This window comes from Sciurus vulgaris, assembly GCF_902686455.1.
Source record: "Sciurus vulgaris genome assembly, chromosome: 10".
Lineage (NCBI taxonomy): Eukaryota > Metazoa > Chordata > Mammalia > Rodentia > Sciuridae > Sciurus > Sciurus vulgaris.
This window is the reverse complement of record NC_136470.1, coordinates 79848287-79865326: the sequence shown is the minus strand read 5'-3', so window position 1 is coordinate 79865326 and position 17040 is coordinate 79848287. Positions and strand designations below refer to the sequence as shown.

General features: G+C 44.5%; 1 long non-coding RNA gene across 1 annotated transcript; it reads right to left on the bottom strand.

Moving 5' to 3' along the window:
• Nucleotides 1–4766: 4766 nt before the first annotated feature.
• Nucleotides 4767–15228, bottom strand: LOC306637797. The gene is made up of 3 exons (XR_013757267.1): nucleotides 13548–15228; nucleotides 11353–11597; nucleotides 4767–10088 (listed from the first exon to the last, which is right to left on the bottom strand). It is a non-coding gene; the product is annotated as an uncharacterized lncRNA (long non-coding RNA).
• Between the last annotated feature and the right edge of the window lie 1812 nt (nucleotides 15229–17040).

The following is a 17040-nucleotide window of genomic DNA, read 5'->3' as shown; positions in this document are numbered from 1 at the left end:
GTGCTCAAGCAAGGTCCTCAGTGCCAGCCCTGCACCATTCCCACGCTCACAGTTCGCAGTAAGGCCCACTGTGTGTGTCAGGAGTAGAACAGGCGCAGCAGCCTCTACAGTGACTCAGATGTGGCCTAGCTCTGAAAATAACAAGATCTGTGCCCTCAAGGAGCTCCAACTCCAGCAAGGAGGCCGGCACTTGGGCAGGTAAGAGGCGTGTGTGGCACCTGTGAAGGCAGGACAGAGGGAGGCAGACACCTGCCTGGCCTGTTAGGGCAGGCCTTCCATATGCAGCAGTGACCAAAGGGAGCCCAGGAGACTGCCTACATTCACCAGATGGGAGAGAGGCTCCTGCAGAGGAAACAGCCACAAGGTTTATTAAGTACCTATTCTATGCCAGGCCTTGGTCTAAGCCTTAAATATATGAAGTCACTGAGGCTGCAAAACAGCCCCACCCAATGGATCCTACTATTATTCCCATTTTGCAGATAAGGCAACTGAGACACAGTCAGGTTAAGGAGATGTTCTCAATCGCAGAACTATTTAAGTGGTGAGTCTTGAGTTTTCAACCCAGATAGTGTGGCTCCAGAGCCCACCCGGGTACAAAGGTATGAGAGGACAGCTTGAGGCTTTTTGGAAATTGCAAGAAATTCAGTGTCTCAGCCACAGAAAGCATAAGGTAGGACCCCAAGGAAGGAGGCTGTGGAGGCCAAAGGGGCAGGATGGATCCTAAAGGGCCTAGAAGAACAGGTCAAGGAGTTCAGTTTTTCGTGTGACCCACGAAAAACACGGCTCTTTTTGAATCAAAAGCATGGTGTGATTAGATCCAGAATTTAGAAGGGTGACAGTGGGTAGAAGTGATTATCAGAGGGCAATTGGCAGTCATCAAATGGCATAAGGGGACTTCTAAAGATGCAATTGCAGAGTCCTGGGGCATCCACTAAGGTGAAAGGACCAGCGAGAAGTTCTTCTGGCTCCCAAGACCAGCTTTCCAGCCCGCGGGAGGGTGGAGAGATCAGCCTGATGCCACAGACAGTGCCCTGGACTTGGAGCCGGCAGTCCTGAGCTCAGTGGCCACATCCCCACTGACCACCTCTGTGAACTAAATCCCTTCATCTCTATGTCACAGTGTCTTCATCTGGACTAGAGGCATGATAAATCTTGCTCTACCTGACTCAATTTTTATGAAATTCATGTAATATAATGCACGTGGGAAAGGCCCACAAGGATTATTGATGATACACTGTAACCTTCAAAATATTTACACAGTTAGCTAGTGAGATAGCCTGCAAACCAGGGGCTTTGCTTCCTTGGGCTCAAGTGCCATTGTCTTGGCAAACATATCACAGCGCTGCATGTCCCTTCTTCCCACCTCCACAGGATCCAGCAAAGCTTTCCTCTTCCTCAAAGCACAGTTCAAATGCCATGCAGGCATTCCAGCCCCCCAGTTGGAGAAGGAGAGCTACTTCCGGTCTACTCTCACCTCTTCTAACTTTGCTTTAACCTCAGCTGCAACCCCACCCCCTCTGTGTGTTGCCAAAAGACTGGGGCCTTTCTTCTTCCTCTTTGCATCTTCTGGCATGCTTAGCCTATGCACCAGCACAAAGGACACCCTCAATGCATTTTTACCAAAAGATTAAAAGAGCGAGTGAGTGAACAGACTGTGGTTCCACAGAGATGCCTGGACAGACAGCAGTTCTGCACCAGGGAAGAGGACAGGAAGGGATCTGTGTGCCCGCATGGGATGGTCAGAGGCATGAAAGGCTTCTAGCAACTTTCCAGATCCAATTCTTTCCCAAAGACAAACATAGAAATGATAATAGAAAGAATAACTGTATTCACCAACAGTTACGAAGTCCTTATTTGACAATAATTTGCAAAGTGTTTTACTGAATTGCCTCCATTAAGCCTCACAGCAAATTTTTTAGAAGATAACATTTTCATCCAGCAGGTAGCACAGTGCATAGGATAGAGATAGTCCTTACTAAGTTTTTAAAAAGTAATTTAGAGGAGGAAACTGGGTACAGGAAGGTTAAGTGACTTGTCAAAGGTCACAATGTCAAGAGCTGGTAGAGTTGAGATTCAAATCTCCCTGGAGCTGAATTGCATTGCTTTTCATCAAAGAAAGTTGTCAGTCTGCAGAAGGTGTGAGGGAGTGGCAGGCTCAGTGAAGTGCAGGTTGCACCCTGAAAATCCACAACAGACCCAGGGTCCATGGCTATGCACTGCCAGCCTTCCCTGCCAGAGAGTCCAGGACAAGGCACAGCCCCTCAGAGTAAGGGGCTGGCTACAGTGTCCAAGACTGGTAGAGTCTGGCACAAGCAGTGATGGGGTTTTATTTGCTGGGGGTATTCCAGACATTTCATTAGCAGTTTTTCTTCCAGAAGAATTTGGAAAATCAACTACATTACAGATGCCCAGCTGACCACCTCCTGTTGTTCAGAACCAAAGGGTGGCATGGACATGGAGTGCTTTAGGATGGGTCCTCCTTTGCCCTGACTCAGCTGGTTGATAGAAGGGACACAAGACAGAGAGGGTGTGAACATGCACCTTGGTCTGGGAGGAGAGAGGCTTGTCTGAGCTCAGTCTCTTCCCCATTCTGCTCCACTGCACCTCCTGACATTTGATAAATGCTTCCTGTGGAAACGTTTATCCAGGAGGAGATTCATCATCTCCCCCTTCCTACCAGGAGGGTGGGAAGAGGAGAGGTGCTGGTTCCTGGTATCCCAGGAGGTGTGAGACAGAGGCAGACGCAGAAGAGGTTGTCACAGAATTCAGGTACACAGCCAGAAGGTCACAGTTTCAGTAGCATGCCTATTTGTCACTTTTATCTCCAACTTTTCCCCCATTTCTTTTAAATTAAGTTGCCACTGTCCTTGTTTTATCCAGGAAGTTGTAAAGGAACCCGTGGGAGCTGGCCCCTTTTCATTTTTCCTTCTTTACAGGACAAAGAAATTGGGTACTGATGTGACAGGCATATCCAGCACCTTCACAATGGATCTGAAATCTTGGGATCAGGGTGGCCTCAGGTCAACGGTCAGTGTCTCCTGGTTCCAGCCTCAGTGTGTGCCATCTGCTCTGGAGAGGTGGCCAGATGTGTTGGTGAGAGTGTGCCATCATGCTTCAGAGCTGCCAGTCCCGTCCTGTGTCCACACTGACTCACTCTGTGACCTTGAACAGGACTGCTCTGCACCTGGACGACCTCATGTTGGAACAGAGTCAAAGGCACTGCCTACAACACAGGTTCCAGGAAGGGCCAACTAAGGGACTGTGTGTGCAAATGCTTTCATATAGGGAAATAACACAATTGTTGGCCTTACTTTAGCCCAGAAGCCTGTTCAAATTCCCCATCCATAAAGTTGGGACAACAACCTCTGTGTCTCACTCTCCTGAGTGTCAGGAAGACAGCAGAGGCAATATTTGCAAAGCCATCTGAGATCCTGGGTCAATTTTCCATTTCACCAACATCTAAACATTCAGAAAATGAAACATACCCCAAAACTTGTTTCAGCTCTAAACTGCCTACCTCACCGACAGTAACACCCTGAGGCAAAGCAACAAAGACTAAATTAAATTCTCATTCCCTAAAAGTTATTGATACATATTTCTAACTTGGCATGAAGATCTCTTTAAGTAATTCAATTCTCAATAGTAGTTCCAAGAAGTACAACTCACAAAACACATGCATAGAGAAGAAGCAACCCAGAAGCTTATTTTAAAAATCCAGATTCTTGGGATGTACTGGATTAGAAAAGCTGGGAGATTGGGCCCAGGGAATTGCATTTTAGCAAGTTCTTTAGAGGACTCTTCTGCACACCGCAGTTTGAGAATCACCAATCTGGAAGGCCACAATGTGCTACAGAAGAGTCCCAGAACCTGTTCTCTGTTTGTCCATGGTCAGTCAGTTCTTGGAATGCCCACTGTAATCCTTCCCCCTTCACACACACCAAAAAGAGGAGACTCAAGTTCACAGAAATCTACTGGAGCTCAAATCCTGTGATCCCAGCTTCTAAGGCCCACACCATTGCTCTCATTCTGGAAAAGGCAGATGGGAGAGGCTGGGTCAGCCCTCCAGGCAGCCCCTCTACACTTGAGTCTAGAGCAAGGAAGCACAGCTGGTGCACGATATTAAAGTAAAAAAAACAGGGTGTCTGGGTCCTGAGGGAGGTAAGTGGAGTTCAGGTGATATTGAAGTCCAGGGCTCCAGGCTGCACACAGGAGCAACATTAGAGGGAAACAGAGGGAACCCCTAAGCAGGTCATTACAGATTCTGGGAACAGAAGTCTTCAGCCAATGACTTAGCTATTTCCATTAATCAATATGTAGTTTCCTCTGAGTTTCTGAAGACAATTTTAGAGCCATCTGAGGAGACTGACACTTCTCAGGTGTTGACAGATCCAAGGTCAGTTGACAGGACCCCAGGACTACCGTGTGGTATTATGTTGTGGAGATGTTATTCTTTCCCAGGAGGCTGACCTCCCCTAGTCATCAAGACACCTGAACCTTGCCACCTTCCATAGTGATTGTTCAGCATAGCCCTTAGTCATCCTCCAGGAACATGGTGAGCATCAGTAAAGGAGTAACTTTCTAATTCCATCATGTCGCTTGATGGTGGTTGAAAGACAGGATATGAGTAAGATCCTGACAAATGATCAGCTATCATCTTCCTTTCTCAGGTGACCAAACCAAGGCTCAGAGAGATTGGGAACATTTCCTAAGTCATGCAGATATAAAGTGCATGAGTGGAACCCCAGATCTGCTGGTTCAAAGTTCCTTCCTCTGCAACTTGGGCTTGAGTCTCAACACCTTGGCTTCTGAGATACATCTGAAAGGGGTTTTTCCTAGGCACTTGGAATTCTATAGAGCTTCCTGTTTTCTAGTTAAAAACAGTGTCCTTATTTAATATTTTGAGATAAGCATTATGGTGCCAAGTCATCTGGATTTTCCCAGTTTCTGTACTGAAAGTCCTGACTCCTGGAAACTTCTCAGTCTCAGGCCAGCTGAGACTGTGGTCAGCTAGGCTGTGAGTCTCCAGCTGCAGAGAAATCCAGGCCTCCTGACTCCCCGTCCAGACTCTGACTCACTCACCTTCCTCCTCTTCCTTCTCAGGAATTCAGACACTTCAGAGTCACTGTGACACTGGGAAGTCAGTCCCTACTCAGCTAAGCATACTGGTGCCCTTCTGATCACAATGGACATAGTAGCCACAGAAGAGGAAGTCTACAGAAAGCCAACATTCTAAAAACCAACCTTTTTTTTTTTTCCAATGATGCCATGTAATTTATAATGAAAACAAGTATTAGGAATTGAACTTGGAAGCAGCAAATTCTGGAATTGGAAATAGTCTTTCAGGCCATCTAGTTTAATGTCCCCAAAAAGGAGAGCTTATTTTGCTGTTGTTGTTCTTTTTAGATATATATGACAGTAGAGTGTATTTTGAGATAAAATATATACATGGAATATAATTTCCCATTCTTGTGGTTGTACACGATGTGGAGTTTCACTGGTCGTGTATTCACATATGAACATAGGAAAGTGATGTCCAATTCATTCTACTGTCTTTTCATGAAGAACTTATTCTGACAACATCCCTGACCAGTGTTTGGTTTTCACCTGGTGAGTGACGAGAGCTTCATTGCTTCTCAAGGCAGGCTGTTCCTTATGTTGCACAAAGGCAGTTTCAATCCATTGTTCTAAATTCTAAATGTTGGGAAACAGTAGTGGGTTGGTCATTTTCAGATACTTGTGTGTCCTTAATAAGCATTTGTTCTTTAAACCACAACTTTTTCTTTCAAGTTGTTCTTCATGTAATGATGAGTTCCATTGCCATCTTCATTACCTTCCCCTGAAAACACTACACTTTGTCAATATTCCCCTTAAAATTAGACCGTGCTATAGTTTGGATGTTGACTGTCCCCCAAATGCCCAGGTGTTAAAGGCTGAGTCCCCTGTGTGGTGCTATTGGGAGGGGCTGGAACCTTTAGAGGGTCTAGTGGGAGGTCTTTAGGTCATTGGGGGCATGTCCTCAAAGGGCCCCTGCCCATTCTTCTTTCTCCTTTTTGCTTTCTGATCACAAGGTAACTGTTTTTCCTCTGCCATGTGCTCTCACCATAATGTATTGCCTCACCACAGGCCCAAAAGTGATGGGATCAATCTCTCATGGCCTGCAACTTCCAAAACTATAAGTCGAAATAAGTCTTTTCTCTTCAAAAGTTGATTATCTCAGATTCTTTTAATAGTGAGAACACTAACACAGCATCTAGAATGAAGTACTATCTTACATGTGGTGAACACTGGTTTTATTTTATTTTTTCCATTGAGAATTTTGCCCTCAGAAAGAATTAGATTAGGAAATGCTTATGAACAAAATCTAATACTTATGTTTTCTCTTCCTAAAAACAGCTTTATTGAGAAAAAATTCACATATCAAAAAATCCATACTTTTTAAATGCATAATTTAACTTTTTTGTGTGTTTTCAAGTCCTGTGACATCACCATTTATATTTTAGAATATTATTTCTCATTGCAAAAGGAAGTCTTGTAGCCCTTAGCAGTGAAATTCCATTCCCCAATTACCCTCTGGAAGCTACCAGGTTACTTTCTATCTCTTGGATCAGCCTATGCTAGACATTTCATATGGATTATATAATTAAAGTTCTTTAAGCAATAATAGTAGATTTATCAGTACCTATTTCCAACTGACCATATGCAAATATTTGCTTTATTGAATGCTGGTGCTGAAAAGGAAAAAATCATTTCTGACATGGACACCATACTCTACAGTATATTAAGAAAAATATATGTGTGTGTGCATTCATTATTACAGCAGCAACCTGGATTAAATTCTGGTTCTGCCACTTGATAGCTATATGACCTTGGAAAAGATATCTAATATCTCTGCATCTCTACTTCCTCATCTGTAAAATAGGAATAATAATCAAGTCTACACCTTTGAAGAGTTTCTTCCTTGGGATGAAGCTGTAGCTTCCACCATGCTAACTGGCTTGAAAATGGACTTCTTGCTGGTTACTACTCACTCTGCTCCCTTTTCTTCCTGATAAAGCACCTGCACTTAGCTTTATATCAGGGTCTGCTTCTATCAAGCCCAAACTAAGACATCCTCATTCTGCCTGTGAGGTTGATTGAGGCTGTACCCATTCGACTAATGAGAAATTAAGGCTCAGAATAAATATCTTGTAAGTACATGATAAACTCAGGTCTGAACCCTCATCCCTCTGACTATGAAGCCAGGCCAGTCATATTGACATACTGAGTGAATGACACTCATGTGTCTGGCTCTGAGGACACTACCCACTCCTGTTCTCACCCCCACCCTACTCAGGAACTGGGAACTTTCCCCAAACCAGAGCTAAAATAAAAATAAAGCAGGCCAATGGCTTGGTCTCATGCAATTCTTATTGACTTCTATACATTTTAAAATGACTGAGTCCCAGGTCTCCATGTGAAATAAGAACAGGAATGACAGGAAGGGGGTGGGGCACAGTGGACATGTAGAAATGCTGTACCAAACCAAGATATAGGAAGATGCCCGTTGTGGTATGTGGAGCTACTGAGAAAATGTCATCTGTACACTGTTCATCCAGATCCATGGAAAATAACTTTTGCAGCCATAGTGGCAACTTGTGGCAATTTTTTCAAAATCAAGGCCTAAGGTAGCATGCAGCTGTTGCATTGGGGCGAGTGTGAGTGTATAGCTGGATGTGGAACTCTACTGACAACTAGGCTGCAGCTGGGAAGCCTGAAAGCTTTGCTAAGGCTCAAGGACCTGTCAGTGAACCCAGGTGAAGGTTTGACTCAGTTAAGAGGTAACTTGATCAAAATTTTGAGCAAAATGAGATTATGGACAGGAACAGATGGTTAGGGCAAATCCCACCAAATCAGCTTAAATATATCAAAAGCAGACTGCAAAGTTTCTTCCATTTATGTCTAGTGTTCTAGTTATCTATTGCTGCATAACAAACTACCCCCACATTTTGTGGATTAAAATCACCACCATTGTATTATGGTTTATGATTCTGTGGGTCAGGATTCAGGCTAGGCTTGCTGAGAGATTCTGTTTCACCTGGTACCAACTGAGGTTACTCAGAGGTATTCAGCTGGCATGTGGCTGGTCCAAAGGGTCTGAGATGCCCTTGCTCACATGTCAGGTGCATTGCTTGACATGCCTAGAAGACTAGGCTCAGTGGACACTGAAGTCACTGGAAATCAAAACAAGTCCACACCAGGTCCTGGTGAAGATATCCTTTCCAAGGAGCTCACAGTCACCCCCCCAGCTTTTGCTACACTGCTTGTGACTCTGCTGCCAGTGATACCTGCATGGCACGGTGTGGCTTGCTCACAGCTCTGCACACAACACTGGCAGTCATGATGAAAGCGACTGAATGAAGCGTCTCACCTGTATGGGGACACTGGGGCCTCGGAACTGAGAAAAAGGGAGAAGGCCAGCATGGAAGTGTGGGTCTGGTTGAGTTGAGCAATATGCAAACCCAGCAGGGATCAGGAGGCTGCAAGATGGTGCCTGGTGCCCCTCACACGGCACAGGAGATCTACAGCTGAGGTCATGCTTGAAGGAGCATCTCCCAAGACCAGGCCACTCTGTGGCCTCAGTGCAGATGGTACTGTCCAGTCACAGAGAAGAGGAGGATGGCACCATCCCACAGATGTCCTCAGAGTCAACGGAGTAAACTTATCAACTCAGTCGAGTGTGCCTTTCACGTCCCGCTCCTGCCCTTCCTTTCTGTTTGCTGTTGTTGTTTTGTCATTTACTGTTTTACAGACATACAAACACACTGCGGTGGAAGGGGCTGGGAGTGAAAGGAAGGACAAGAAAGGGACCTCTGGCCTTAAGTATGGCACAGCCTAATGACTAGGAGTGGTCTGACCCTACAAAAAGTCACTCGGATACAATCTCTTTATTCAGAATCAGTTTGATATGGTCCTAAATGAACTAATCATTTTCCTCTAAACTGCATTGAATTTATAAATAGAGAGATGGATGAAATAAATATTTATGGAGAACTTATTAAGTGGCCAACGTGTCCTCAGAACTTTCATATATACTAATCATCAGTCATTATAAAACTCAAGGGATAGGGGTATTCAGCCTTTTTATTTTACCATGGAAGAAACAGAAGGAGCTTGTGAAGGCCCAGGTTTGTCCACCTGCCGGCCCTTGGCCTACTGCTGCTCAGCCTCAGGGAATCTGCATTCACCACTCCAGAGTGATTGTGGGAAACCCAGGGAGCAATGCTGCTCCCTCACCTCCTTGTCAGTCAGCAAACAGGACCCATTCACTCTTCATCCTCAGCATTCTTCCATCACTCAGCCTGCGGCAGGCTCCTCAGCTTCCATCCTTCATCTTTTGTCACCAGAACTATTGTGCCAGCTTCCTGCCCAGTCCTCTGCTTTACCCTCTCCAGTTCAGCCTCCACCCTGTGACAGAGACAACTGAAATGCTCACCACCCACAGCCCACAGAACATACCACCCATCCTCAAGCCTGGTGCCCAAGGCTTCCCATGACCTCCTGATGGACACTTCCCATAGCATGTTCCATCATCCCAATACCATTTTGCAAAGCAGAGTCTGCAAAGCTCTGCACATTGTTTTGGGAAAGGAGAGGCTTTCTATTGAATAATTGTGAAATATCCTGTCTTTGTTTCAGTGGTAATTAAAAGAAAAATGCCTAAATATATAAAACACCCTCTTTCTGTTCAATCCTCCTGTTCAGTCTGTCTTATTTATACTTGCATTTATAATCTCTGATGTTAAATTCACAGTTCAAGTCACAGTTATTAACTTTTAATGCAGAGCTTCTCACACTAGGTGCAAGGAAGGCTGCTCACTTGTGCATCCTCAAGTTCTTCTGGACATTCCAGCTGCACTAGACATCCTAACATGTGGGTCAGATCACAAATTCCATTTTAGCCATACCCCTGCTTCATCGCCTTTACTCATGTTGCTCCTCTGGTTTAGAATGTTCTTCTGAGTCATTGGTGGACTGCAGTTCCAGCTTCTCAGGAAGCTAAGGCAGGAAGATCTTGAGTTCAAGGTCAACTTTAGCAACATATCAAAACTCTGTCTCAAAAATAAATAAATAAATCCTAGAATATCATTCCACATTCTCCACATTCAGCTTCCACCCACCATACCCAGGTTTCTTTGTGCACATCACTAAGATAGCTCTGCCATAGAGATCCAGGTGTAAAGCTTCTCCAAACTGGAACAGGCATTGTAGGTCATCTAGTCAATCATACTTACCTCACAGAAAACATTAGGCACAAAGAAATCAGATCTGGAGCCCAGGACCCTGTCCATTTTATATGGCACTCTCTTCACATCTTGCAACTCAATGAACAATTTCCTTAAAGTTTTATTACCCATTTTGCATTGGGTGCCTGAAATGTCTGCATACAGAGTAAATCCTTAGCTTTCCTATAACTATGTCTGACACTGCCATAAAACCACAGTAATTACCTGACATGTTCATATGTCTCAAGTATTATAAAAATATCCCACAGGACCTGAATGCAGAAAGCATTTTGCATTTCTGCATTGGACAACAGAAGCTGCTCTGATTAATGCTTGTCAGACTCAAAAGAAGCTCAAAATTATATGCTTATTTATGGAACTTATCACACTCTTCAAAAAACAAATTTTAAATGTTTCTGCAAACCACTGTAGTATATATTGTCAATGTATCAGTTAACTCGGTACTCTGAACTTAGTAGATGCTCAATAATTGTAAGCCGAATGAATGGATTTCCGTAGACTAGGAACTGTTCACCTGAGTTTCAGTCTAATTCTTTTACTAATGGGCTAGGAGGGGCTGGGAAAATTCCTTCTCACTAAGCCTCAGTCTGCTTGTCTGTAACATTAGGCATTTGAGCCAACACAACCTTATTTGTTTTTTCCACAAATCCCTTGCAGTTCTAAAATTCTACTATTTCATGAAAACATTAAATCTATTACTATTATTGGTATCAAAGGAAAAGTAAGATAGAATGAGCATTTTTGTTCTAGATTCATCTTTATTTTGATAGATAATACCAATACCTTCAAGAGGAAAAGGCTCAAACTAGCAGTAGCTCTGAATCATAAACCTGGAATACTTATGTCACAATGCAAGCAAAAATAAGATTCATCAAACTTGCATTTCATACAAAGCAATCTTGTTGTTAAGAGTTTTTGAAGAATTGATGGGATTGTGGAGTTTGTTTCACAACCATATGCAAGTGTTGCTCTCTGATGATTATGGAGACCTTATTACTGATTCTTCATTAATACTAAAAATACTAGCATGCAAGCCTTCCAGACAACTTAGTAAGCACAAGCTACTTACTTTCAGTGAATGTTGTCCATCAAGAATATTTTGTACTTCTCTTCACCAATGTGAAACCACCAGTAAATCACATATGACAGTCAATGAAATGATTCCCATGATGATACAAACAGTATAGTGCTCACTCTAGGGTAGCCAGGAAGGGATACCCATCCAGTGTCTTCCATGATTGACACCATCATACCAGATCCACAAGGAATGCTCCCACCGACTCCCAGGTGTTGATCCAGGCAGGGTAAGTGATGCTGATGGTGGTGAAAAGACATTGGGAGATGGTGGTGAATTTGTCCATCTCCCTGCCTCTCTCCCCGCACCCTGCCAGCCCCGGGCAGGACTCCTGTCCCAAGGGCAGCCACGAGCACTGGTGTGCACATGCTACCACCATGCAGCCCCTCCACCTCCATGCACTGCTCTAGAATTAGTATTTATTAACTATTCTTATTGTATGATCCATTTCTTATTTTATGCATCATTGTAGGTGCTTCCGGATTCATTGTGTGCATTTATTTATCATAACTAATTTTAAGGGAAATAGTAGTATATTCTTTTTCTACATTTGGGGTGACTGAATTTTAACCTGATAAAGATTTTAACCCCCAGTCTTAATAGAATTACTACTGTTTTCAGATATTGGGAAATGCGAAGTGCAAAATTGTGATTGGTAAGACAAAGGATCAATGAGATGAACTCCTAAACAACCCTAGCTTTAGGCTTGGAGACAATTTCTAGGCTAAGGGCACAGTTTTGTAGCTTCACGAAGTTAAAGAGACAGAGAACAGAGAATAGAAAAGATGAAGTAACAAAAAGGTGAGGATCACAATTCCAGAATGGAAGAAAATACACAGAAAAAGTATCCATAACTCTGCTGAAATATCCTATCGAGTCTGGGAAGTTGGAGGGCAAGTGAAACTCCACAAGACCAGGCCAAAATAATACCATAATAATGGCAAGAGTTGTGAGCTGAATAATCCAGAGCTCTCACAAGGTGAGGAAATGATTATGCATCAACCAGAAAACATGAAGAGTCCTTGTTGATATCTTGAGCACTCCATGGAGAGCCCAGAGAAGTCACATGTGAATAAAGAAGCTGAACTATTCTTGCTGAACTATTCCTAGGTCCTTTATAGCAAAATTTAAAGATAGAATTCAAAGACATCAAACTGATCCCTGTATGACCTAACTTCCTGCCAAAACAATGCCTAATGTTCTTTAAGAGAAGACAGCACAGTACAAATCTTAGCAATATAATAGCACAATGACTATTATCTAATAAAAAATTACTAGGCATATAAATAAACAGAAAAGTGTTGGCCTATAACAAAAAGAAAAAGCACTCAATAGAAACAGACCCATAAATGACAGAGATGATACGAATATTTAACTGCACAAAATTCGTCAGGAATGAATCCACATTCAAACCCAGGGCTTCTGGCATTTTTCACACAGTCCTCTTCTCATTGTCTGTGCTCATTCATCTCTGCATTTGTGACAATGTGAAGGGTTTTGCCATGGACAATCCTAGTGTAAATCTTCTAGGCTTCTAGACTGCACTTTAGTTGGAATATCTGCAGAGCTATCCACTGATCTGAAAACTATGAAGTTCAGTAATTGATCGGGGATCAGCATTAGCCATTGTCATGAACACAATTCAACACTGCTATCTCTCCTCCTCTCCCACATTGCACTTACCTTACCCATGGCCACTCCAATGTTGTCTCTGACCAGAAAGTCTCTTACCTCAGGGGCTATGGCTTAAGGAGCAGAGGAATAGTGAGAGCATACCCCAGAAAACCAGGTCTCCACTTCGGCCCTGATTCGGCAAAACGTAAGCATGGTGTACGGAGGAATGCAGAAAGCATCAGCAGATCATGTTGGCCTGCAGAAAGGTGCAAGCCCCAGCCCCATTGCTGGGGTATATTCACGTGTGTGCTGCTTGCCAGTGTCTGTGAATGGTTCAGAGAACATAGATACAGGGTCACCTCCCAGGCTGGGGGTGCAGTTTTCCTCCCTGCAATTTACTACACAAGTTGTTACCAAAGCAAATATCAAAGCCCTGCAATTTGCTAATTATAGGCAGGATTCTGGGCTTGTGGGCCCAATTAACCACTTGTTCCTCATTTTCTGTGTGTGACCCGCCGACTGCACCCACAATTACCCACTTGTCTTTTAACTGCCCTGTGAGCTGGCTGACTCACCTCCAATTCACTCCCACTATCACCTCCAGATGGCCTTTGGTGTCTCTTTGCTTTCCAGGTTCCCCCCACTCATCTGTGATCACTTTCTGCATCACAGGCATCTGTTCTTCCTGGGCTGGGGCTCCTGTGAGATTTCTCGGTCTTGCTCTTTGCCTAGTGTGGAGCCTGCAAAGCAGGAAGCAGCTCCTGTTGCTCTGGGCATCTTGCCTAGCTCCCACAAGGATGCCCAGGAGGCTGTGGCCACATTCAGCCTCTGCTCCCAGACAGTCTCCACAGAAGGAATAGGAAAATTACAGCTTCTCTGGGGCAGGCCCACTGCCAGAGCTCCTGCCCACACTCTCTACCAATGCCTCCCAGCTCCCTACTCAGTCCAGCCAGGGCTAGATCCAGGGAGACTCGCCACTCCTCAGAGAGAAGGGCCCAGTAGCTGCCAGGACTAGATCTCCAGGGAGACACAAACTGGAGAAGGATAAAAAGCCCATAACCTTCATTAGGCAGACTCCCTGGCAAGCAGAGGAGGTCAGCAAACTTTGATGGGTTATCATGTCAATGGTTCCTACCCTTTTTTGTGTGATAGTTACCCTGGAAATCCGTGCAAACGCTGGAATCTCTCCAGAAAGAAATTCTCATATGCTTTCATCCATATGTTTATTGAATCAGACAATAAATATTTGTGGAGCACCAGTGTGCCTGGCACTGTCGTACAAGCTAAGGAAATATCAGTTCCCCAAATCAACAGAAATTCCTACTCTGGGGGAGCTTACATTGTAGCAGGCAGAAATAGGCAACAAATAACAAATAAGGAAAATATACAATTTGCTAGAAAATACCTGCTATGGAAAAATAAATATTAGACCAAGGCAAGGAAGAGAGTAGTGGCAATTAGGGTTATATTTATTTTATAAGTACCTTATGCCTGGAATCCACTGGGAGAAGTGAAGTGTGAGAAAAGAATTGAAGAATATGAGAAGTTTCACCCTGTGCATGTCTGGCGAAAGAGGGTGGCAGTCAGGGGAACAGCCTGGGGCCATGTCTGCTATGTGTTCCAGGAAAAGTGAGAAGAGCAGTGTGAGCGAAGGAGGGAGAAGGCCATCTCCTGGGAGATGCGGTCAGAGAGGCGAAGAGTAGGCTAGCATCACGTAGGGTCCTGTTGGTCCTCAGGACTTGAATTTTACTCTGAGTGGAAACAGAAGCCATTTGAGCAAAGGGCCACATGATCTGACCAAGACTTTCAAATGTCCACAGGGAGCAAATGGTCCAGTGTGGCCACAGAGACCACAAGAGGCTGAGTGGAGAGGAGTTCCTGAGAGGATTCGTGTGGGTGAGGAGGAGGCGCACAAACTCAGCAGGCTTCCAGTCCCCTGAGTCCCATCCACAGATGCAGGGAAATGACAGGCAAGTGGGGACCCTGAGGAGGGCAAAGGGAGGGACCGTATTGCAAAGTTTCATTTCTTTCTAAAAATACATAGGAAGACATCCACAGCAAATATGAGAAATGTTAACAACTGGCAATCATAGTGGCGGGAATGTGGGTGTCTATTATAATGTTTTCTGTACCTTTGAAATATAATTCATAATTGGAAAAAAGAACTGCTGTCCTCCAGGTTTATCAGAAAGCCTCCAGCCTGCATCGTCATTGTGGTGAGGGGAGTCAGAGCCCACCAGCCATCCTGCTGGTGATGCTTCCTGTGACATCACTGTGCTGGGGCTTGGGGTGGGAATACTTCCTTTCTCCAACTTACTTTCTACCACCACCACCCCTTCCAGCAGCACAGAGGCAGGGGTGGGAGAGCTGAAGGACAAAAAGCAAAAGACCACACTGTACCAAACAGAGCTGAGAGGGTGTGACTTGGGGAGGTCTCCCAGCCAAGGCCACCTTGAAGCAGTACCTAGAAAACCATAAGATGGGGATTTGCAGGGAGGAGGAAAAGTTACTCCAGTAGAGGCTGCTGCAGAGTAGAGGCACACGGGCTGGCTAGGGCTCAAGTGCCTCCTCTACGCTGGCCCACCTTAAAGAGATTTCTTTGTCCCAGCAACTGAATCAGGCCAGACCAGATCAGAGATCTTTTCCAAGTTCCATGGTGGGACAGCCTGGTTCTGGTAACCTGCACATAAGAGTGACTCTGAGGCCCCAGGGATAAAGGTCACTAGGGCTTATAGAGTCTCTTTGCTGAGCTGGGTGGGGATCTCTTCTGAAGCAGGAGACCAAGGAGGCTCCCCAGCCAGCTCTGTGTCAGCCACCTCGGGGCCTGCGCTCCAGACAGTGAATTCCTCACAATCTCCAGACCTGTCTCTGAGCCCCAGGCAAGGTCTCCTGTTGCCACATTTGGCAGAAACTTGTGCCATGTCACAGTTCTGATTAGGTGCCAAGAGCCCTATTTCCCAGGCCACAGTTTTTAACAAGCCCATGCTTCCTAATTACTAGTTTTCTCCTAATTAAATAAAAAAGGGAAGGGGAGTCACCAGCGATTACTCCACCTTATAATACCACCTCCCATTTACAAGCGTCTCTCTTTAGAGGGGCTCAAAGTGCTGTATGTATTATCACATATTTTCCCCTCATAACATCCTAGAGATTCCTAGAGGTGGTTATTATCATACCAGTTCACAGCTGGGAAAGGGATGTTGGATGAGGTTAAGTGAAGTGTCCAAGTGCCCTCACTGGCTAGGGTCAGTATTTTGAAGCTCTTCTAAGAAGCTGCCTTCTGTTTGGAAATAAAGTCATCCCCTGAGAGATAAACCAGGCTAAAGCAACCCATGAAGCACTGTGATTTACTACAAACTTTACAGTAGTAATTAACACTATTTAGTCCTCACAACAATCCTATAAAACAGATAGTATTGCCTCAATCTTACACATCTGGACAAAGAGATTCAGAGAGGCAGAGTTATTTACCTAGAGGTGCAGCTTCATAATAGCAGTAAAAGCAGAAGCTAGTATTCATCAAGTGCTTACCATGCACCAGACATTTTACACTTATTAACTCATTTTAAACACTTAGGACAACCTTTAAAGTAGTTATTAGTATTATCACCATTTTGCTGATGCCAAGACCAAAACACAGAAAAGCTAAGTAACTTGCTCAAGATTGTAGAGCCAGATAAGAACCCACAAAGGGTCCCATCACATCAGTTTACTGAAGGAATACTCTATTCTGCGGGTTCACCTGGGAGCACCCAGGAAAAGTCAGGCTGACTCAGGTATAGACCCAGGACTGTCCTGTACTCTGATCCCTCTCCCTGAAGGAAAGTAGGATTCCCTTTCTGCACTCTGCTGCATACAATGTGCCAGAGAGGTGGGGAGGGGCTCTTCCTGCATGACTGGAGATAGGTGTGCTGGGTATAAAAGCTGCAATGAACAGTGTCCTGGGAACTGTGAGCAGAGAGGCAACAAAATCCAAGAGTAAGAATTAACCAAGAGAGACATTCAGACAGACGGAGGGAACCTGCCTTGGTGTGTATATAGGAAAGGAGGCACATCTAGCCTGCAAAC